General features: G+C 36.0%; 1 protein-coding gene and 1 non-coding gene across 2 annotated transcripts in view; both read right to left on the bottom strand.

Moving 5' to 3' along the window:
* LOC125236602 (GAS2-like protein pickled eggs) overlaps positions 1-25320 on the bottom strand; it is a 201569-nt gene that overhangs the window by 30824 nt on the left and 145425 nt on the right. The gene's annotated exons all lie outside the window — the stretch shown is intronic.
* On the bottom strand, positions 17792-17863 carry Trnag-ucc. Its single transcript has one exon. It is a non-coding gene; the product is annotated as a tRNA-Gly (tRNA).

Raw genomic sequence — 25320 nt, 5'->3', positions numbered from 1 at the left:
TCCTTGCGTTATCCCGGCATTTGCCACGGCTCATGGGAGCCTGCGGTCCACTTTGACAACTAATCCCAAGATTTGGCGTAGGCACTAGTTTTTACGAAAGCGACTGCCATCTGACCTTTCAACCCAAAGGGTAAACTAGACCTTATTGGAATAAGTCCGGTTTCCTCACGATGTTTTCCTTCACCGAAAAGAACCTAGAAAACATATCATATACAAAATGAAATAAAACTAAGAAAACGGATTATATTCATTATACGCGATAGAATCTGATTCCATAAATTTATTTCATGAGTAACTATCGCGGTGACAGAAGACAGTATTATATACACAATTTATTATATTATAAAAGTTTTTTAATTTATTTCTTCCAAGGCTACACACGTTTTAATAAAAAAAACTGTGATAAGTTTAATAATTAAACTAAAAGGTCAAGTATTTATGCACGAAATCATGTATGCAAATATGTAATATATATGGTGGTGTTTTTACGCAAGTATCAATAATGGTTAGTCCGCAACGCTACTGACGGCGTGGCGGTACCGACCATGAATGCTATCCCTTTCGCTCTAGCCGCACGTAAGGTTGGTTCGAAGAGGATCGCACGCTATGTCTGTACCGCAGGCTACAATCGTTATGCTTCTGGTTATAGTGTGCGTCTGCACACAGGCGCACGCCAGCGCCGCCGGCGTCGAAATGCGAGCAAGCAGATTTTTTGAAAGCGCTCTTAAATAGTTAGGGCAGAGAGCAATTGAATTTTGTATTATAATTAATTGCCCATATTGTCCCACTGCTGGGCAAATGCCATCCTCTTTTTTTTAATACCACGTCGGTGGCAAACAGGTATACGGCCCGCCTGATGGAAAGCGGTCACCGTAACCTACGGACGCCTGAAACTCAAGGGGTGTCACATGCGCGTTGCCCTCCCTCTTATTCATCTTTCCTTATAATCATAAGGAAACTATGTTTCAGTCTTATTATAATATTTATAATCATGTAAGTAATATACAGTATGAGTCATAAAAATATGAACCAACGTTCGCAGATGAATCAATCGATCAGTTCTGATCGCGAGTTCAGTGTCGCAAGCGCAGCGGCGTTACTACTGGAACTCGATTGATACTCACCAGTACAGTTACTAATAAAAAATTACTTGACTAAAAATTATTTAAAAAAATATTTTTGAAATAGTTACCAGTAAATATAGCATATCTCTGGTAGAAAGGCACCCTTATTCTGTAACGTAGCAGATTTTTTGATAGTCATAATAAAATATTTTGGCTAACTTTAATTTGTGAATGAAACACTTCCTTCTCGTTCATTGAATTGTCTGTTGCACTTCAATGCTCATATTTTTATTTTATTATGACTATCAAAAATCTGCTACGTTACAATACACCGTAGGTAAACTTAGTAAGTGACGAGATACACAGAGGCAATTTCATAGATATTACGACAACTACTAAAAGCTACGTATCTAAAAACAGGAAACTAGAAGGAGAAAAACAATAGCGCCGCGAATGACTTGCGACGGAAGAGAAAAAAACATAACATGAATTTTACTTACTGTCTTGATATTAAAAAAAAATGGTGCAAAATATTAGTTTTCTTTGGAGTTTGCCCTTGCAAATATCTACGTTATGATATGCTACCTTTTGAATTTTTTAAAGTTAAACTGCATGGAAAAGTCTGTGATTATTCGTTCATTATTCGGATTCTTTATTCAGTATTGATTATGGATTGTCAGGTTTTACATTCACATTGAAATATACTATCTACAAAAATATTTATCCATCCAGTTTAAGTATAATTTAATTAATTAAATACTTGGTAAATTACGTAATTGATTGAGACGTGATATAATTGATTACTTACGTAAATTTGCTAAAAAAACTGCAATTTTGCGTTAGCCATCGAGTTACAGTAGTAACCCACCGGCGCATGAGCATAATGATTCATCTCGACGGGATTAGTGTTTTAACAGTTATTAATGGCTTCATACGCGATGTGGGCCCAACGGTGGGCGTGTGGGCCTGGGTACAGTCAACGCAAGTTCAGCTTTCAAATAATGTATGTGTTTTTGTGGGGTTGGGTACAGTCAGTGTAAGTAGCTAGTGAAATAATGTACAGTGAGCTGAAAAAGTGGATGGCCAAATTTGTAAATTAAATAATTCCAAATTTCTCCATGCTATTTCGCAGCTCACCGCACAAGATAAATTTCAATCCATACTAATATTATAAATAGGAAAGTGTGTGTGTCAGTTTGTTTTTCCGTCCTTCAGGGCAAAACGAGCGAGCTAATTGTCGTATTTTTTATGTGGAGATAGTTGAAGGGATGGGGATTGACATAGGCTACTTTTTGTCTCTTTCTAAAGCGAGCGAAGCCGCGGGCAAAAGCTAGTATTTTATAAGTAGAACTTTTGTGTCAAGCAGAGACGTCACCTCACCTCGGTAGCTCAGTTGGTAGCGCCATGGACTACAGTTTCAAAGCCACAACTTCAATCGCATAAACTAAACTAAGTTATTTTTCATTGAAGTGAAGATTTTTTTTATATCGATACTATAATTATTTCAATGACCTGACCTGAAGAATTGAGAATTGAGGTAACAGGAGGATAGTAAAAAAAAAGAAACGAATTTTTTATTTAGAAAAAATATCTTTAAACTGCGGCTTTTACTTAGGTACGTTACAAAATATATATTGCAGCAGTCAAAAAATATTAAGTAAGAATATTTTAATAGTACTTAATAGCCTTGGTCACTATTACACATTTTATAACGATAAAATATTGTACAATATCAATTAAAATACATATTTATTACGTCCATTGCAAGACGCTAGGCGTCAGACGTAAATATGCACACAAAGGTACTAATGAGGTAATGGTATCTAATACATATGTAATCTACGTGTATAAGATAAGGGCTAAGATATACAAATGGAATCCGATTTAGATTTATCGATTTGAAAAAACATTGAAATGGTTTTGATACGACTCTTTTACAGAATACAGAATCATTTATTTGTCCAACATAGGTGTACATAAGTTGTTACATTACATTTCAGTTCAGTTTCACTATGTGGCGCCTTACGGCATACAAATTTGAGAGCATGCATGTCAAACTATAAATTAATAATTACCTACATAATTATATTCTAAATATTCAGAAGTCTTTATCATCTAAGAATTCTTTTATAGAGTAGTAACTCCTTTGAGCTAACAACAATTTTAAGGCATTTTAAGACTCTCATGATCATTTTCGTTTTTTTTTTTACTTTATTTTGCAAATGTCAAAATGAAGTGTGATCTGCATTCAATGACATTTTTTCTTAATATTATTTAATAAAAATTGAAATTTTGAAAAAACCCCGACCGCGACATAGTAGACCGATTTTCATGAAACATGGCTAAGAACACCAACTTTCAGACAAAAAAAATCCAAAACGGTTCATCCGTTCGGGAGCTACAACGCTACAGACAGACACACGCACACAGACAGACAGACAGACAGACAAACAGACAGAAAGACATACAGACAAACAGACAGATAGACACACACACAGACAGACACGTCGTTTTTGCGTCGGGGGTTAAAAATTGATACGCGACAACGGAATGATACTGGCTTCAGACCGATAGTCCTGGGGGTTTCGATCCCTGTTCCGAAGTCATAGGTGTTTGTTTTTAAATACCTATTTAATATTTAGTGCGCAGGCTTCTGGCCGAAGGGTGTGGTATTTCGGCGGTTCCGGGGCAACCTGCTGAATCCTACGCCGAGTCAGACGACGCAACGGAGCCACGCTGTTCGTCGTCGCCCAAATCTAATGTTTAATTTTTTTATGTCTTTTGTATTTCTTTTTTGTAAGTCTTGTTTTGTATTTTGTAGTTTCACAGTGCCTTGGTGTAAACTGTAATGCTGTGTTACTTTTTGATTAAATAAATAAATAATTATTTATTTATTAGAGGCAGAAGCTCTTAAGATGAAGCATTCTTGAGCTTATCGCTGGTCTTAGTCAATATTTATTTATTTATACTTTATTGCACATAAATAAAAAAAATGTACAAATGGCGGACTTAATGCCTAATGGCATTCTCTACCAGTCAACCATCGGGCTAAACAATATTATGCAATATTATGTATGAATGCCCAATAAATATTTATAAACTGTATTAATACTGATTTATTATAATTACCAACCTTCTTTACATATAAATGCAAGGTAATTTCGCATCAAACAGTACATAACTTTATGGCTAAGTTATGTAAATAGTTTATAATAAGGCGGCATTTGTACTTTGAATCAGAGGAATAAGTGAGGAAAGAGCTGTAACTTCATACATCAGTAAATTCGAGTTCTTTGTAGTGACATCTATCGTCAAACACGCGTCAATAACACGTCGAATAGCGTAATTATCAGTACCACTACTCGACACTAGGTGTCAACAGTGTCGCGTCTGCCAAAACTGTAATATTAAAACAGTTTACAACTTATATTACAAGCGGGAGGAATTGAAAACAGAATACTGATTAATAGTATTGTAATTTAGCTAAAAATTGTTGAGCATTAGACTTTTCGTTCGTCGCGACATCTATTGCTAGGAGAGTGACACTGAAACTTGAGTATTTAGTTTTCCCTTTATAGGATACAGGCGTGATTGTATGTAACATGTATGCACAATTGTACATCGCGAGAACGTCCAAAACACAAACATTTCACGTAAACAACTTCAAGTGTTCATAAACGCAGTGCCTTCAAATTAGCAGTACCATAAAATACTTTAACAGGCACTTCATGACAGTGCCAAGTTCAGTACTGGCGCCACGGCACTATTCGACATTGAAACAAGCGATCTTCGGCCATTTCCGACTTTTTGACATCATTAAAGGTCGTACTTTTTGAACAAAAAATTGACACTCTTTTGATGCCTAAATAATCTAATTGTGAATATTTAAACTATCATCAAAATTATTTTATCGTATTAGTCAACTTTTGAGCTAGAAGAAATTACTATCTCTCTTTTTGTTAACCTAAAACTCAATGTTACATCAACGACTGTGACAGTTACTATAACCGAGTAGATATCACTTCGAATTTCTGCAACTGAACAAACAAATACTCAGTGTAGGTATAATAAGATTAATAAATTCAAGGTTTTCATTTTAACGCCAAAATTATAAGACACCAAGGTAGCATATCTGTTTCATTTCAATCTGCTCTTTACAATCTATTTCAATGTAATTTCATCTATTCTACTACCCAAATTGTCAAACGAAGGTTCACTACATGATTAATCATAGATCACTGACCATACAGACCTTCACGCCCTTTTGGAGATGTCCAACTTATCTCACAACTTGTCATATGAAGGCCAAGTTCAACCATGAACCAAATCCCATTTGGCCATATCTATACGAACCAAGATCACAATACTATTGTTGGACGGGCATGTAATCTTGTACTGATGAATGAATGGAAACTTGTTTGGTCATGTCCGGACTATAATAGCATTGCCGATTGATGTCCAAGTTCATAATCAAATAAACTTGTTAAATTTATATGGACACGGGATAAATGCACAACCATATTACATAATGAAGATATTATTATTAAAATACAAATACACCGTCGATCAAGGGTAATTATTCAGTATTATTAGTCGAACGTGCCCAAACGCAACATAAAATCGCTTTTAACACTATTGAATGTGGCCATGCGCCGGCGCCGATATCAAAACCGGAAGAGCGCTCAAGGCCGACTCTCGTTTTCGATCGGCCCGGCCTGATCCGAGCGATCCCCGTTAGCACCTGTTTGCAGTCTTTGCAAGAGTATGGTTTGTTTTGTTTTTGGGCGGGTCAGTGACATTTTATACAACAATGTAGTCGCTTTAAAGCTAAATTGATTGATATTAAGGTTTAGCAAATAACAAATACATACCTATGTCTATATTTCTGTCATATCTTTTACCCTCCCACAAATGGAGACCCAGATTTTCAAAATATGTTACGCCAATGACCAAATTGCGTTGCAAGAATACTTCAGACGTCTACCTTTTGACCCTCACCAAGCACTATTGAAAAAAAAAAAACCTTGTTATGACTCCAGTCATCCAGTGACCTATGTATTTCACATACAGTGACAATTGCCGCCCGACAGTGTCAATTCGCCGTTCATTGCCTGGGTGGCTAGCCGAATGGCACAATCGCTCACGAAACGCTCACGAAACGAAGCGCTAGTAGATATCTATCTCTATCGCGCTTGCGTATTGGCGCGACAGAGCCAGCGGCGTATCGCTTTCGTTTGGCGTCGGAGAAATGCCATTCGGCTACGGGGCCTGGACTACAAGGAAATATTGACGCACCTTTCAACTCAGAAATAAGCACAGAATTGTCATTGCAAGTGTTGTCACTGTGGTGAAGTGAAGTAGCCCACAGCATTACAGAGTTCATTCATAAATTGGTCAACCACTTTTAATTTTTCGTTTTGTAAACTCAGCAACGCTCATGTGATCACTGAACGCTTGTATACTTTTGGTATATATTTATAGGCTTCTATTATTACTTAATCGCTGATTATGATTCATAATTTTCTAAACCTATTGTCAGCTAAATTAACAATGTCGACCTTAGCACAGACACACAAACAATTGTTATAATAATTTTCATAACGCTATAATTATTCTCAACAATGTCAAAACTGGATTTTTGGCGCACTGGGTTACTATTATGTGTTCGTTCTCAGCATACTATGTGGGTGAGAAATCAATGAGAACTTCGTTACCATAGTAATATGTATACAGAGTGTAACAAAAATGGTGGTGATCCGTTTAAGGGCGTACTCAGTATCGTATTCTTATCAGGAAAAAGTAGAAGAAAATTTTTTTTTCGCTAAAAAAATTTTCACTTTAGTATGAGCCGGCCCGCGCGAATCGGTCGAATCTCCATACAAAGAAAAAAAAATTTTTTGCGAAAAAAAATTTTAATTTTTGCGAAAAAAAATTTTTATCCTACTTTTTCCTGATGAGAATACGATACTGAATACGCCCTTAAACGGATCACCACCATTTTTGTTACACCCTGTAGGTACAATTATACTTGAATTTCATAGCAAATAAATTAGGTACAAATGAATATAATATATGGACTATTATATTATACTAGTTGTTTCTTTCGTCACCTTCAATAATTTACGGGTTAACTTTTTACACATTCCTACTCGTATAGGTCATATTACCTTAGTATTTTTTTACTATGTATAGTAGGAATTAAGATCAATACCAAAGCCTGACTGTAAACATTTTATATGAGAAAGTGTTCTTTTTTTAGGGTTCCGTAGTCAACTAGGAACCCTTATAGTTTCGCCATGTCTGTCTGTCCGTCCGTCCGTCCGTCCGCGGATAATCTCAGTAACCGTTAGCACTAGAAAGCTGAAATTTGGTACCAATATATGTGTATCAATCACGCCGACAAAGAGCAAAAATAAAAAATGGAAAAAAATGTTTTATTAGGGTACCCCCCCTACATGTAAAGTGGGGGCTGATTTTTTTTCATTCTAACCCCAACGTGTGATATATTGCTGGATAGGTATTTAAAAATGAATAAGGGTTTACTAAGATCGTTTTTTGATAATATTAAAATTTTCGGAAATAATCGCTCCTAAAGGAAAAAAAAGTGCTCCCCCCCTCTAACTTTTGAACCATATGGTTAAAAAATATGAAAAAAATCACAAAAGTAGAACTTTATAAAGACTTTCTAGGAAAATTGTTTTGAACTTGATAGGTTCAGTGGTTTTTGAGTAAAATACGGAAAACTACGGAACCCTACACTGAGCGTGGCCCGACACGCTCTTGGCCGGTTTTTTTCTCATGTATGACTTATACAATAATTAAATTAAATTAGTGTATACTTATACTTATCAGTATTGAGATACAGCGAGAAGTAATAAGCAAAAAATATACCTATAGTAGTTATTTTTTATACAAGGGGGCAAAGTTGTATTTTAACGCCGTGTGGAATTGAAAAACGAAAAAGTGAAAGGATTCTATAGTAGAATCACAAGCAAAGCGAGTGGTTCGAGAATAGAATCCTGAACTTGCGAGTTTTTTAACACACGAGAAGTAAAATACATTTGCACCCGAGTGTAACCCAAAACTTTTCCCCTCACTATATTAGCGAGGAAGCTACAACGCAAAAAATGCGTTTATCACTGCTTCCAGAAGTTCCACGGGTAAATCATCTTTATTACTAGATTCACCTACTTTTATCAATTTTAAAGCAGTTTTTTTTGCTTATTCTTAGTTTCTATATATTATGTACATTTAATTTTGTTCATGTTAATATAATGATTTGTTTGTATACTTTATAGTTTAGTTTTATGCTTTGACTCATAAGTTCAGTCATAACATCATAACCTAGATATGTTGGTCTACTACGAAGGCGTGGAAATTATATGTCAGATTAATTCTCACACAGAATAATAGACATAAACATAGCTATGTACAGTGATCAATAACTATTACAGTATTTATAATCGATTGTCAAGCAACAAGGCTATACTGACATTACAAATGATAGTTCTTATCAGAGATCTAGAATTAGTATTAATAGTAATAATAGTGATAAATGAAGTTGTATCAATACTGGTGCAGACGGACATTGATTTGCTGGCAAATTGTTATCTGTAATATAGAAGGATATCTATCTATATCTGATAAATGCGAAGGTTTGTTAAACATGTAATTTGCGACTTACCTCAACAAAATGAATAAAATCTCTTTTTCAGCATTTGAATACAAGGTATAAAAGGATATACTACAGTACATTGTTCGAATCAATATTACCTATTCGTACTTGTTTTCACGATTGACAACATTCCCATAACATTCACCACCTTAAGACGCTACAGGAGCGAAAATGCTAAAATAGAAAGGCGCCCCCTTTCAATTTGGAAATTTTAGTTAAATATACTAGTGTTATTAGCTAAATTTATTGAACAAAAAATGTCCATTCAGAACAACTCGTTAATAGTTATTTGTTATACAAGGGGGCAAAGTTGTATTTTAACGCCGAGTGTGGAATTGAAAAACGAGCAAGTGAAAGGATTCTATAGTTGAACCACGAGCGAAGCGAGTGGTTCGAGAATAGAATCCTGAACTTGCGAGTTTTTTAACACACGAGAAGTAAAATACATTTGCACCCGAGTGTAACACAAAACTTTTCCCCTCACTATAGCGAGGAAACTACAACGCAAAAAATGCGTTTATCACTGCTTCCAGTAGTTCTACATGTGGTAAATCATCTTAATTACTAGATTCACCTACTTTTATCAATTTTAAAGCAGTTAATTTGACTTTATTCAAGGTCAAATTACTTTACCCACTAGTGGATAAAATGCGTTTTTACCCGCTGGTATTAAAGGACAAAACACGTGTTTCCGAGCTAGTGAGGGGAAAAAGATATTGCGAAAAAATCTTTAAAATCGAGGTTCTGCTCTCGACTGTTTCCTCCTTCAAAACTTAGTCAATCGTAACGAAATTTGAAAATCTGAATAACATTGAAATAATCTGTGTTGCACCGTTTAGTTTTTTTGGCTAATTGTTACCAATTTTGAATACCACACCTTTTTTTGCGCCATTGTCAATAAGGCCGTTTTTTGGCTCTAGTGTCTTTAAAAATAAGAATATAAAAAAAAATCAGAACTGTCCAACACAGGTAAAGATAATAAATATCTGTGTTGAAAAAATCATTGCTCTGTCTTCTGAAACAAGGAAGGAAATAGTCGAGAGCGTTTGTATGGAGAATTGACCCCTCCTGTATCGTCTTAAATCGTTGACAGTTTTCAACTGTGCATTTCTCCAAAAAATGTTACCTCACACAACTAAACGGCGGGATGAACTATCGCTAGTAGTAATTCTGGATTTATTAGAATATTAACTCTTCAGTAAATGAGAGTAATCTCATGGTAAAGGCTGGCAAAGAAAATTACCCCTTACAGTTCCACGTCCTCCTATCCCTTTTGGAGATACAGGTATGAGTATGTGAATATATATAAGCTTGACCCTAAGAAAATAGGTATATTTAAAGGGGTAAAACGAGCAGATACTTTCTTTAGTCGTTCCCTCAATGCTGAGGATCGTGACTTCATGTTTTTCTGTTAAAGACTAGGTCCCTTCATAGGCGTAACGTAGGGATAGGGGGAGCGGATACTACCATAATGCCATTGCCCGATTTGCCCTTGTCATGGGACGCACGCACAGAAAGAGAGAGAGAAAGAGAGAGAGTTAATGAACTCTACAATGAAGTCAATGAACTAGGCTAACTAACCAACTATTTTGGCTCAGTGATCCAAAGTGAATCTTGGCCTCCGAAACGAGAGATCGCCACCTGTCCCGATCCTGCGCAACCTCTTGCCAGTCACTGACCGGAAACCGAGCAAATAGCCAATGGCTATTTGATGAAAATGATGGACTAAATACTTGGCTATGGGATGAAAAACCAGACGTAAATGTATGTAATATATTACAATTTCACAGCAGTTAGAAGGCCCACGTGACGGGAAGCACCGCGTGCCCCATATAAGGGCCTGCGCCGACCGGCCTCGGCGCGCGCGCAAGGCCGCAGGGTGACTGACTCACGCGCAACTTAGTAGACGGGCGTATGTCTTTTACTGTGGAACATACGTGGCAAGAAGTCAGCGTAGCCTATGAACACCAGGGCCTTGCAAAGCCACAACTAAATAGACGAGTGTATAAACTTACCCTAACAAACCCTAACTTTTTATGTTACCACTTTGTCGGCGTGGTTGATATACATATTGGTACCAAATTTCAGCTTTATAGTGCTAACAGTTACTGAGATTATCCGCGGACGGACAGACGGACGGACAGACATGGCGAAACTATAAGGGTTCCTAGTTGACTACGGAACCCTAAATAGGGCGCTGTTATTCTGATGTATGGGGTGACGGTTCAGTTTAGTATGAGGAAAATAGTTCTAATAAAATTCCGCAAGATGGCGCGTAATCATATATTTCTGGTCAGGTCAGGCTTTAAGTAAATATCGTAATTAAGATTTTTTTGCACTCCCGAATTCTTATTCGTCATTTACAGGGTCGTGCATAGATCTTTAACACCCTACACAAAAGTCTATTCCCAAAGCCAGCGTCCGCTGGCTTTCAGCGCATGCGCGCAGTATCGAAAAAAATGAAAACGCATTGTTTGGCTCTGTAACCATGGCAACGCATTGTTATAACGATACCGCGCGCCTGCGCGGGAAGACTTTGGGCAGCTGAGCTGACAGTGCAAACCATTGCGTCAAAATAAAGGAAACAGTGTGAACTTCACAAAAGTTATTCAAGAAAACTATTAAAAACTAAGTGCATGGTCGTAGAAAAAGTATTGTTTGCAATGCAACGGTGTTTAACCTAGTCAAAATATACCTACTCGTGGCGTCTTAATAACAATTTTTACCCACCTCAAATTGTTACACACGCCACTCGTCTTTTTTGACCCCCTTTAAACGCCTGTTGCATAAAATACTATTATTACTGGTGTGTTTTGGTCTTTACAACCATTTTGCTTTAAGTATAAATTCACACTCAAAGCAGATTTATTACCAAGATACCCGTAAAGGGGAGAATACGGAAGAAAAAAGGCTTTTATTGTTAATTTGCTGATGTTTAAAGTTTTAAAGCACTGTTACATATTCAGGTTTTGACTGTTTTGATGGAGCGAGGTGGCGAAAAATATAAGTGTGTATCCATCATTGCAAACAGAGATAATTGTAAACATTAATTTTAACAGTCATCAATTTATCATATTATACGAACAGATTTTTTATCGTTTACAATAAATGGAATACGAATACAGAAAAAATAGGCGTTGCAAAAATTAGTTTTTGGCAAGATAAACATGTCTTGGACTATTTGACTGACACTTACCTACTAGCTTTTTTTCCACAGTAACTACCTAATAGTCAGGTAGGTATTTTTATGTTTTATTGCTCAATACAACATATTTAGCTCAATCTGAAACAAGTGTGTTTATCTACAAACGAGTTATTTGTAGTGACATCTAGCGACAATCACGCTTCAATTACGCATCAGATAGCGTAAATTATCAGTACCACTACGCGATACCAGGTGTCAACAGTGTCTCGTCTGGCAAAAATTTAATATTAGAACAGTTCACAACTTATATTATAAGATTAGAAGGAATTGAAAACAGAATACTGATTAATACTATTGTAAAATTAGCTAAAAATTGGTGAGCATTAAACTCTTCGTTCGTCGCGACATCGATTGACAAGTAGCAGTACTGATAATTTACGCAATTTGATGCGTGATTGAAGCGATGATTTGTAGCTAGATCACAGTATAATAAAGAGTACTATCGTACAGTATGGCCACTTCCGCTCCCCGCTGAAAGTGCCGCCCACCCCCGCTCGGTTACCTCACAGTTACCGCCTGTCAAAACAGCGAACAGTCGACCTGTCATATCTCACTCATACAAGCATGGTACGCGTCCACCTACACGAGATTAGAATGTGTGCTAGGAACGCGCCTCTTTCATATATTTGATCGCCAGTGTCCGAGATGTGGCTAGATGTCACCACAAATAACTCGCATTTACTGATGTATGGAGTTACAATTCTTCCCTTACTTATTCTTCTATGCCTACAAATGTGATAATATGTCAGGTGTTGTACATGCGCGTTGGTGATTCTAACACATTCGTTGCGCTCTGGCAACCTTCCTCACCGGAAATCACATTTATCTAGTACAAAATACTGAAAATACTTCAAACTAACTTTAATTGACTATGATTTCTATTTGCAATACAAACGCACATACTCATTACAGGATGTTATTGACAACGCCGCCAGCTACCGTTAACGAGTGGCTTTTACTTTCTCACGTAGTTTTAACGGTCCGTTAATTGGCACGTAATCCATCACGCTTCACAGCTCAATCTGTGTATTGGTAGGAAGAGAAACTGACACTTTGACACACGGTTATAAGAAGCAGTACTTTAACTTGGTATTAAATGTAATAAGGTGCATTACTTAACGTGTAAAACGAAACGTATTGAATGAAAGAGACAGCATGTTTGAATACACATTAGGAAGAAAGGGATGAATGAATGACTGAACGAAAGAGATAGAAATAGGTTTAGGTTAGCGTAAGCTGAAAGAGAAATATATTCATTATGGCCGAAAACGTTGTTTCAATACTTACATAAATAACGTATCTTCTTCTTCATCATCCTAACCTTATCCCATGTTAAGGCTGCTTTCAAAAAAAACGTCAAAAGAATGTAAAATTGATAGTTTTAGTCGGTGAAATACTACACTTTCCGTTATCCAATAGATTTATTTAATTCAAGTTCCAGTTAGAGCATCTTATTATCTTGATTTTTATAAGACTGGATTTTTGAAAACTATCTCACTAAATTAATTATGATTTTTTCTCTAATGCACGTTTAGAAAAACGCACGTATAGAGCTTAATCAGTCGATCTTATTTGTAAAATTTGGACAATTTTGAATATTAAAACGGGTAAATTTATAATTCGTATATCCTGTACCACAATCATTTCAGACTAGATTTTTATTTTAAGTTTTTGAAAAAGAGTAAACTAGCCTAAGGCGAATTCAATTTTTTCAGAAATTACCTAAAATTAAGTGACAATTTCTTTGAAAATCTACATCACATCGAAGTAAGTTTTGTACTAAATTAATCTGCAACGTTTACTTAAATTGCTGTTATGCCTTAGTGATTATAAATTGCTATTATTGATTTTTGCCAATTTTTTGAAAACGAGCCTTCACCGGTACAATTATAACCACTTTTGGACATTTTCTCATATTTTGTTAGACCAAGTAGAAAAAGTCCTATAATGTGATATATATTTATACACTACTCGCAAAGCCCTTTAATTTGATACCACACACGGTATGATCGAGCGCTCGGTTGCGATTTCACTATTTTTAACACGAAAGCCCTCTTAAGTGGGGTCGGTGCAACTTGTCTTCCTCTTCCATTATTCTCTATCTCAGCACTCACTTCTTTCTTTCTCGTATTCTCTTTCACACGATACATCCATCGTTATTTGGGTTTACCCCTCCCTCTCTATCCCTCAACACTCATCTCTAACATTATTTTTCTTATATGAGACTAGCTTTGCCGCGGCTTCGCTCGCGTTAGAAAAAGACAAAAAGTAGCCTATGACACTCTCCATCCTTTCAACTATGTCCACTTAAAAAATCACGACAATTCGTCGCTCAGTTTTGCCGTGAAGGACGAGCAAACAAACAGACACACACACACTTTCCCATTTATAATATTAGCATGGATTCATACTTCCTCGTATCGATATCGTTTATTGTACGATATAGGTGGCAAACGAGCCGGTGGAGTGCCTGATAGTAGAAGCATTTTCACATTATCCGATCCAATCTCGGATGTAGGAATGATATCAAAGGCAGATGTCAAAGATGGCGCCTCTAATATATAGGATATGGGTACTACGACATTGGATAGAATGTGAAAACACACTAAGAAATAATCAATTGTTCTCGTTCCGCCGTAGACTATTGTTATTTCTCTCTTTATCGCTCTTCTGTAAGGTAAAGGTAAAATGACAAAGATAGAATTACGTGCCGAGTAGGCTAAAGTAAAAGTAAAATAAGTTGAAATACTGTTTATAATATTTTTATATGTTGCCGTTCATTTTATTAATAACAGGAAATTATGACAGATCTAATATTTTAATTACTTTTCTATTTGTTCACACGATGTTTGTATTAATTGTTATTACATAATTGAATGTTGTTTTGTGATTTTATTTAGCCATATAATTAAAGTTAAATAATTGCAAATCGTCACTATTATCTCACACTGCTCCTCAAAGTTAAAACGCAGTAAGTTAGTAAGCATTCCATACATACTTATTACATTTTTCTTTTCATTGACAGAAGAAGATACAAGTTTTTTTTCAAAGTAGTGACGAAATGTTGATTTAAATCTATGCGATAGATCCGATATAAATGCATATTACTCAGTAGACATGTATTATTATTTTTTCCCAGTTCCTGCAAATAATTATTAATACGATAAGCCCCCATATGTCATGTGACATATCCCTTTTTTACTTTTTGGAGCTGAGCTTTTCGGAGCTTTTTAGGAGCCAAAAGCATATTGCAGTATAGTGAGTCATATAAATCATTGTTCTATCATCTGTAGTGCATTTATCACATAATTTATTAAAAATGGTCACACTAAGGTCACCACCTTAGACCAATCACATCGTTACCAATCACCGTTAACCTTGTAAACATGCCATTTTAGACTTTAACTATTTGTAATAAGTACCTCATTATTTAACAATATGATATAATGACGGGTCTGGGTTCGAACCTGCACCTTGGCCTTGCCTTGAAAGTCTTATAGTGTACCGTGTCATTTAAAACGTATAATCACGCCTGTATCCCATAAAGGGGTAGGCAGAGCACATGAACTACTAAGTTTCAGTGCCACTCTTGGCAAAAAGGGGTTGAAAGAAATCCAAATTGTGACATTGCAGTGACAGGTTGCCAGCCTCTCGCCCACGCCACAATTCAACCCATATCCCACAGTCGATTCATATATTTGTCAAATTTAACCTTAATTGTATGTCAATACGCGCCAATGCATTATATTCGTCAATGGAAGATATTTTGCAGCAGTCGCGAGGTTTTTTGATACCTACTTTGTCCATATTAGATGTATTAGTTTATGGGTCATATCACTCATGTGACTTTGCTTATTTTGATAATGTTCCGTAAAAAGCAACCAATTTTTTTTTACAAAATGTGACTTTTTCGATCACACCTGATGGTAAGTGATGATGCGGTCTACGGTGGAGCACGCTTACCTATACCTATTTACTCTTGCTTTTAAGACCAGGCAGGCAATTACGGTCGCGCGATAAATGATAAAACAGCAGGCCGTCCCTATCGCACTATTTGTAAGAGCGATAGGGACGGCCCGATGTTTTATCATTTATCGCGCGACCATGATTGCCCTACAGGATTGTACTCATGCGGAAACATAATAAACCCCACCTTATCAGTAGGTAGTTTTGATTTATTTTTGCAATGATAGATAAGTTTGGAATCAGTGATTTCCTAACACAACGGCTATCAAATATGTCAAATTTAATAGGAAAAAGGCTTAGGTACCTTTTAAAAACGTTTTGTTGAATTTGAACATGACCGCACTTAACCCTTACCACATAACCCTACTAGCGCCGAAGTCGAGTAAAAGCCACGTAATTGAGCCAACAGAACGGCGCCCGCGCATCCGCGGTCGCGATTGTTGATGCAGCGAATGGATAGACAAGTAGACTACATAGGCATTTTGCTGATGATACGATTTACGAAAAGAAAATATTAGAAAAAATAGAAGCTCGTCATTTTAAAAAGCTGCCATTATAAAAAGAAATGTATTAATGTAAAGTTTAAAGAAATAAAGATATAATATTATTTAAAAAAAACCTGAGCGGAATAAATGCAAAAAAAATACAAAATAAATGTACCTATGTAATTTTCTGGTAATAATATATTTAATATGATTTACAATTAAGTGACGAAGATTGCGTATAATAATAGTAATTAGAAGATTTTTTTTTAAATGAATAACTCTGACAATTCTTAATATTTGATTGCAATATAAACAATCTAGTGATGCTGGTTTTCCACTAACAATATTTATTTAAAAAAGTTTTTTGCTCCGCTTACCTACATTTTTATACTATTTTAACTGCCTATTTCTCGTGTTGAAATCTACATAAATGTTATGAATCATGACATGCAATCTGTGCTGGGATAAATCCATTTTTGGTTCACTCTTACTTTTACTTATAAGTCCATAGCATGCTGAAGCTTTTTTTAAGATTACCGTATCTAAAACGAAATGCATCTAAGTGGACAGTCTTAAGGATTATAAACGCTATTGTCTCAGGGGTGACGACCTCCATAGTTAGAGTCATGACACGGCAAAATTATGGGAAAATGGTCTCCTTTGGAAAATTGGATATTGTTTATATAAAGTAGGAATTAGGAGAAAATCGCTGAGATTCTCATAATTTTGTAGACATCTTTGTTTGTAGTCCCGAGGTTGACTTCAAAGAACGTAAAGTTTCTTTTTTTTTTTTAATTTTTAACCCCCGACGCAAAAACGAAGGGGTGTTATAAGTTTGACGTGTCTGTCTGTCTGTCCGTCTGTCTGTCTGTCTGTCTGTCTGTCTGTCTGTCTGTCTGTCTGTCTGTCTGTCTGTCTGTTTGTCTGTGTGTGTGTCTGTCTGTGGCATCGTAGCTCCCGAACGGATGAACAGATTTAGATTTAGTTTTTTTTGTCTGAAAGCTGAGTTAGTCGGGAGTGTTCTTAGCCATGTTTCATGAAAATCGGTCTACTATGTCGGGGTCGGGGGTTTTTTCAAAATTTTAATTTTGTGGTTAGGTTATTAATGAGTCGAAATTACTTATCACGTTCATGTATTTTGTTGAAAAACTTTTTTTAAATTTTAAACAGTTAAGAAAAACTTTTTTTTTTAAATTTTAAACAGTTAAATCGTAAAGTAAAGAAATAGATAAATTAAAAAATATGTGAAAATGTTTTAATTTTATTTATCGATGAAATTTTTAAGTATTGTTTTAAAAGTTTCCCAAATAATTTGTAGGACTAAATAAATTTAAAAATAACAAAAGAAAATCACAATCGTGTACTACAAAAAAGAAATTAAAAAAATCAAAAAGAGTGCGATGGCCGGGAATCGAACCCGGATCAACTGCTTGGAAGGCAACTATGCTGACCATTACACCACCATCGCAGCTGAGCGGCGGGGCGAAATACCTAATCAGCTGGCGCGCACAGTTCATTGACTTCTAAATCGTGACGAAATTGAAATATTAACTTGATAAGAAAATCATGAAATTACGAAATGTGTTTGTACATGTACATGATTCAATTTAATGAGACTGTTGACATGACAACATAATTATTAATTTTATTATCTTTCAATTTGTTACCTTGCAATTTAATCAAGCACCGAGAAAAATATTGTTTCGTCTTACCAAAACAAAAGCTATCTTATCTTACTTTCTAGAGACCCACTCACAAATTAGAAATCATTTTTACCTTATATTTATATACAAAATAAAGTTACTTACGCTTACAAAAGTTTATATTTAACCATTATATTACATATTTTTACCAAAATATATATTTTTTTAGTATGAATCCAAACGTTTACGTGTAAATAATTAATACGTCGTTGTTGTTTTTACGTGTAAATAATTAATGTAGGAGGATTTTTTGGTAATAAGTGAAACTGTTTGTACATAAGTTACTTACGCTTACAAACGTTTAATGTAGGTACAAACAGTTTCACTTATTACCACAAAATCCTCCTACATTAATTATTTACACGTATATTCATACTAAAAAAAAATATATTTTGGTAAACAAAATTCTAATACAAAACCCACGCCTCGTCATCATGAAAATGATGATCTTTAAGATATATGCTTAAAGATATCACGTACGCAAATATAAAGATATCCATGCTCAGTTTTGATCTACTTTTTTATTTTAATCCTTACTTTTTTATATATTACGTCGGTGGCAAACAAGCATACGGTCCGCCTGATGGAAAGCGGTCACCGTAACCTATGGACGCATGCGCGTTGCCAACCCAATACAAACTTGTACACTCCTTTTTGCTGTGATAAGTACACCCTACTGCTTGCTACACAGCATACATATTTTTATATTGATATTTTCAGTTAAAGCACAATATCAAAATGATTGAAAACAGAATAATGATTAATACTATTGTTATATTAGCTAAAAATTGGTGAGCATTAGACTCTTCGTTCGTCGCGACATCTATTGACAAGTAGCAGTACTGATAATTTACGGTAGTTGACGCGCGATTGTCGCTAGATGTCACTTAGCTGTGCCTATATAAATAACTCGCATTTACTGATGTATAGAGTTAGAAATTTTCCCTTACTTATTCCTCTATGCTCTCTGTATACTAGATTATCTTGTGTTGTACTCACAGATTTCTATATAAAGTAAGAACATAATATAATATTACTTCATTAAGCACAAAAGCATATCTCTCATCTGGCGCACCCTTAGCTGTAAACACGACATCTATATGGAATCATTATCAACTTGTTTATGTTTGTTCGTAGTTTATTAACCGACTTTGTAAAAGGAGAAGGTGGGAGGTTGTGAGCAAATGGACATGTGACCTTAAGTAGGTACCTAAGTTGTGGTATCGTTGAACATAACGATATACGCAGAATAATATTTTTCCCTGCACTAGCTCGGAAACGCGTGTTTTGTCCTTTAATACCAGCGGGTAAAAACGCATTTTATCCACTAGTGGGTAAAGTAATTTGACCTTGAATAAAGTCTAATTAACTTCTTTAAAATTGATAAAAGTAGGTGAATCTAGTAATAAAGATGATTTACCACCTGTGGAACTACTGGAAGCAGTGATAAACGCATTTTTCGCGTTGTAGTTTCCTCGCTATAGTGAGGGGAAAAGTTTTGTGTTACACTCGGGTGCAAAAGTATTTTACTTCTCGTGTGTTAAAAAACTCGCAAGTTCAGGATTCTATTTTCGAACCACTCGCTTCGCTCGTGGTTCAACTATAGAATCCTTTCACTTGCTCGTTTTTCAATTCCACACTCGGCGTTAAAATACAACTTTGCCCCCTTGTATAACAAATAACTATTTCCCTGCACTAGCTCGGAAACGCGTGTTTTGTCCTTTAATACCAGCGGGTAAAAACGCATTTTATCCACTAGTGGGTAAAGTAATTTGACCTTGAATAAAGTCAAATTAACTGCTTTACAATTGATAAAAGTAGGTGAATCGGGTAATAAAGATGATTTACCACCTGTGGAACTACTGGAAGCGGTGATAAACGCATTTTTTGCGTTGTAGTTTCCTCGCTATAGTGAGGGGAAAAGTTTTGTGTTACACTCGGGTGCAAATGTATTTTACTTCTCGTGTGTTAAAATACAACTTTGCCCGCTTGTATATAACAAATAACTATTTCTGCGCTCCTCGGCGGAAAGCATCAAATTTCAGGCCGCTGTGCTAAACGAAATTACCGCTTCCCGGCTCCTTCAAACAGAAAAACAGTTATAAGTTTCGGATGTCCGTGTTCAGATGTTTCGCAGGGGCAGTGCAGCCTATTTCTCAAAACTAAAAGTTACAAGTTACAATTGGAAGTCACTTTTCAACTTGTCATATCATATTAGACATTGAATACCGCTTGTAAAGTAACTTGTAGTTTCGAGAAATGGGTCGCACCTACAGCTGCGTTAGTCGCCCACAAACTGGTCTCACCAGAAGATCAGCGCTGACCCCTGGACAATTTATGCTGAGGCTATTCATAGTAAAACAGACATACTTTCTTAAATAAGCCTGTTGTGTCCCGCTGCTGGGCAAAGGCCTCCTTCTCATTTTTCCAAGCGTCTCAGTCTAAGGCAATGTTTGGCCAATTTCAAATATTATTTTTGAAATTATAACATACTTATGTAGACAATTATTATGTGATAGATAATCTGAATCTATAAATTACGCAACATAACCTATAATTGGCTATAATGTGAACGAGCTTAGCGGACCTATAGTCCTACGATGGCAGACAAAGGACGAGGCAATTAATGAAGTAAACAATGTGCTGCGCGGGCGCCGTCGTGACGCGAATTGTAGGGTGACCATGGTACAAAGTTCTATAGGACTGTCCTAGAAAGTTTAAAAAGTTTGTACGAAATGCAGTGGTTGGACGGCAAACGTTTCTTTTACATTACCCAGAGTTTTTTTTTTGGTACTAATGATGCAGAGATCTATTGGACAGCCCATGAATTTTTCAGAACTTTTCACTTACATCTCTATATTAAAATTAAATGCCAAAAGGAATTACCAAATCATGTCTCATCATCAAACAATCACCAAATCATAAAAAAAACTATCAAGCATCGAGGCCGCTGTGAGTGAAATATTGAAGACGATACAGGAGGCTTTTTTAATTATGGCGTAAAAATAAGTGTGATACTCAAGATTGGTAACAATTAGCCAAAAAACTAAACGGTCCGACACAGACCATTTCATTGCTATTCAGATTCTCAAATTTCGTTCCGATTGACTAAGTTTTGAAGGAGGAGTCAGTCGAGAGCGGAACCTCGGTTTTAAAGATTTTTTCGCAATATATTTTAACTGAGTTGTTCATAACATAACGGACAATTTTTTTTGAAAAATCTAGCTAATAACACTAGTTTATTTAACTAAAATTCCAAAATTGAAAGGAGCCCTTTCCATTTTAGCATTTTCGCTCCTGTATCGTCTTAAATCTCCATCAAAAATATGAATCGTGGTCACCCCAACCGTTTGTCGCTGCGATGGCCGCAGGCGCAATCGGCCGCGGCACGACCCGCACGCTCCAGCGACAAATTAGCGTGAGGTCCTGCCAGTATGATGCACTAGCAACCGCCATCATACCTACACAGGTCAACTTCGTTTATGATGTTCTACTAAAGGAGGTCCTTCCAGCATGATGCACTAGCAATACTGCCATCATACCTATCAATTATATAATAAAATAACCTAACCACAAAATTAAAATTTTGAAAAACCCCCGACCGCGACCTAGTGGACCGATTTTCATGAAACATGGCGAAGAACACTCCCGAGTCCCGACTAACACAGCTTTCAAATAAAAAAAACTAAATCGAAATCGGTTCATCCGTTCGGGAGCTACGATGCCACAGACAGACACATACACAGACAGACAAACAGACAGACACGTCAAACTTATAACACCCCGTCGTTTTTGCGTCGGGGGTTAAAAAAGAGGCGCGTTTCTAGCACACATTCTACGCTCGTGTAGGTGAATGCATACCTACTCATGCTTGTATTAGTGAGATATGACAGGTCGACTGTTCGCGTTTTTGACAGGCGGTAACTGTGAGGTAACCGAGAGGGTATGGGCGGCATTTTCAGCGGGGAGCGGGAGTGGCCATACTGTACGATAGTACTCTTTATTATACTGTGTTTAGTTGTTTACAGGTCAACTAGGTGTACACGGTGTAATAAAAAAGGCTGTTCAAACTTTGCATAGCGACTTTTGAGGTCATAATGAAAAAGCAAACTCAAATGGAATTGGGTGGGGCATGTTGCCAGGCAGAGTGATGGCAGGTGGACCAAAATGTTGACCGAGTGGTGGCCGCTATCGGATGTAAGAAGCGCCTGGCATCCGTTGGCTCGTTGGGTGGACGACATTCGAAAAACTGCGGGGCACTTCTGGATGACATTAGCCCAGGACCGGGATAAGTGGCGTACACGGAGGCCTATGCTCAGCAGTGGGCGATTAATGGCTGAAATGATGAATGATGATGATGAATGAACAAGATTTTTTATGGGACAAACGCTGAAATCGTAAAAAAATGAGCAGTTTCATACATTTCGACCGTCATGACGCCGCTCATTTCTATGGAACAGCCACATTTTTTTCGCGATTTTATCATTGGTCCCATAATAAAAGTTGTTCATTATTATTTCCTCAAAAGTTTTTACAAAATTTGAACGGTCCTTTTTATTCCACCCTGTACAGGGTGCATGCAGTTTTCATAGATTTTTGACAAGTTTTGAATCTCCTTGAACAACAGATAGAATCATAAAACAAACGGCCATCGGATTCTGATGAATTTTTTATCTCTAAGTATTCGTAAGAACCATACCTACTAATTTGAGGCCATGAAACAAAGGCATAAGACACTGAACAAGCCAATTAATTATTCTATGCCTATAGTGGCATCAATGTAGACGTTTCTGCTAATCAAAAGTTTAAATAAAGCCAATTTGTATTCATTAATTTCAAAGTTGATATTGTAATTCTGAACTAAACATGTTAATATTAACAACAAAGAGGATCGAGTATTATAGAGAGGTACTGTCAAAGTAAAATGTGTAATCACAGTGCATAGACTGCCATCTCTCGACACAAGATTAACTTTTGAACACAACTTTTGAACCTCAGTTTTGACAATTTGGCCCATATCGTTAGCTTGATATGTGTTGAAATGTCAAATATTCATATTAGCGCAATCTAGCCGATCGTTCCCCAAAGGTGTAACGCCGTCTAGGCCACCGTACCTGTTTCTCTATGGCTTTGAGGTAAGTTTTTATCTTAGACCTTATCCGTCTATACGGAGTTACATATGTCTTTGCTATTTATAATATCTTGAACCACTAAACTATTCATATTATAAATAAACAACAAGATCGCAATCTATCGCGCATATTTGTCTGCATTGCCAACATTGCAGCCTGCGGCCATTTGTAATGTTGCAATATTGTTGCAACATCGAGATCCTTATATTGTAGATTTGGATCTGGATGCTATTTGCGCTTCGTAAGATTGAAATATGTGACATCTCTATTTTACTTTGTAATTATTATATTAAAATAATGTATTTTATGTGTCTCTCGAATACAGAAGTATTAGGATAGGTTGATAATAAATTAAGACGCTACAGAGCGAAAATGCTAAGATTGAAAGGAGCCCTCCTTTCAATTTGGAAATTTGGTTAAATATAATAGTGTCTTAACAAGATTTTGCGAAAAAAAAATCCATTCAGAACAACGCAGTTAAAAGATATTGCCAAAAAATTTTAAAATCGAGGTTCCGCTCTGTTTCCTCCTTCAAAACTTAATCAATCGTAACGAAATTTGAGAATCTGAATAACAATGAAACAATCTGTGTCGGACCGTTTAGTTTTTTTGGCTAATTGTTACCAATTTTGAATACCACACCTTTTTTGCGCCATAATCAATAAGGCCGATTTTGGAAATTTTTGATGTTCTCTATTAGCGTCTTTGACACAGATGAAAATAATAATAATCTGCGTTGAAAAAATTATTGCTCTAAAACCAGGAAGGAAATAGTCGAGAGCGTTTGTATGGAAAATTGACTCCTCCTGTATCTTCTTAAGACATATGCTATTGGAATTTTTGATTAAGCTTTTATGTATTTTATATTGTATTAATATTTAGAGTAGGGATGTATACCTATTATGCGTAAAGGTAATATGTTGATAGGTACTTTGCATAGAAATATGCCGATGCACTTTTAGCTGTGTTTGTCTACCATTTCCCATTTCTCCATCTCAGTTGTTCTAAGGTTAGCTGGAAGAGATCCCTTAAAGAGATAAGCTCGCCTTTGTACTATCAGCTGCAAAAGTGCATGGCGAATATGGATTACCATTATCTTGCATAATTTTTTTTGTCATATTTTATCTTCGCATAACAACGCTTGGCAGAATCCTCTTTTCGCAGAATGACTTTTTGCATAAATTTCTTGGCATACTGTCATTTTGCAGAATTATTTAAAGCAGAGTAATACAATGGCATAATGGTAAATTGTATAATAGTCGTATAATCGATTAATTGTTTTGTCGAAAATAGTGTCGCATTGTAATGTATACTATATAAAATTCTGCCATATTAAAATCGACAATATTAGTATTCTGCTATCCAGAATTCAGCCAAATGAATGATATGCGATGTGACAGTTGCTGCTATTTGTACAATTATGCAAAAGTATCATTCAAAAGTATCAATGAATTCATTTGTAATTTCTCCATGCACTCTTGCAGCTAATATTGTAATTATTCACTGCACTTCGTATAATTTGTTCTGTGAAATAGATTGTTTACTACTACTATTACTACTATATCTTAGAAACGGAATACAGGTGGGACACTACAACTTAAGACGATACAGGAGGGGTCAATTCTCCATACAAACGCTCTCGACTATTTCCTCCCTGGTTTTTGAAGACAGAGCAATGATTTTTTCAACACAGATTTTTATTATTTTTATGTGTCGGGCCGTTTTGATTTTTTTGATATTTTGTTTTTTAAAGACTCTAGAGCCAATCAAAAATTTCCAAAAACGGCCTTTTTCATTGCGGCGCAAAAAAGGTGTGATACTCAAGATTAGTAATAATTAACCAAAAAAGCTAAACGGTCCGACATAGATTATTTCATTGTTATTCAAATTCTCAAATTTCGTTCCGATTGATTAAGTTTTGAAGGAGGAAAGAGTCGAGAGCGGAACCTCGATTTTAAAGATTTTTTTGAAATATCTTTTGACTGAGTTGTTTTTAATGGACAATTTTTTTCGATAAATCTAGTTAATAACACTTGTATATTTAACTATAATTCCCAAGTTGAAAGGGGAGCTCCTTTCCATTTTAGCAT

Source organism: Leguminivora glycinivorella, chromosome 19 (genome assembly GCF_023078275.1).
Source record: "Leguminivora glycinivorella isolate SPB_JAAS2020 chromosome 19, LegGlyc_1.1, whole genome shotgun sequence".
Lineage (NCBI taxonomy): Eukaryota > Metazoa > Arthropoda > Insecta > Lepidoptera > Tortricidae > Leguminivora > Leguminivora glycinivorella.
Note: the sequence above shows the minus strand (reverse complement) of the source record. Positions and strands in the feature narration are given on the sequence as shown.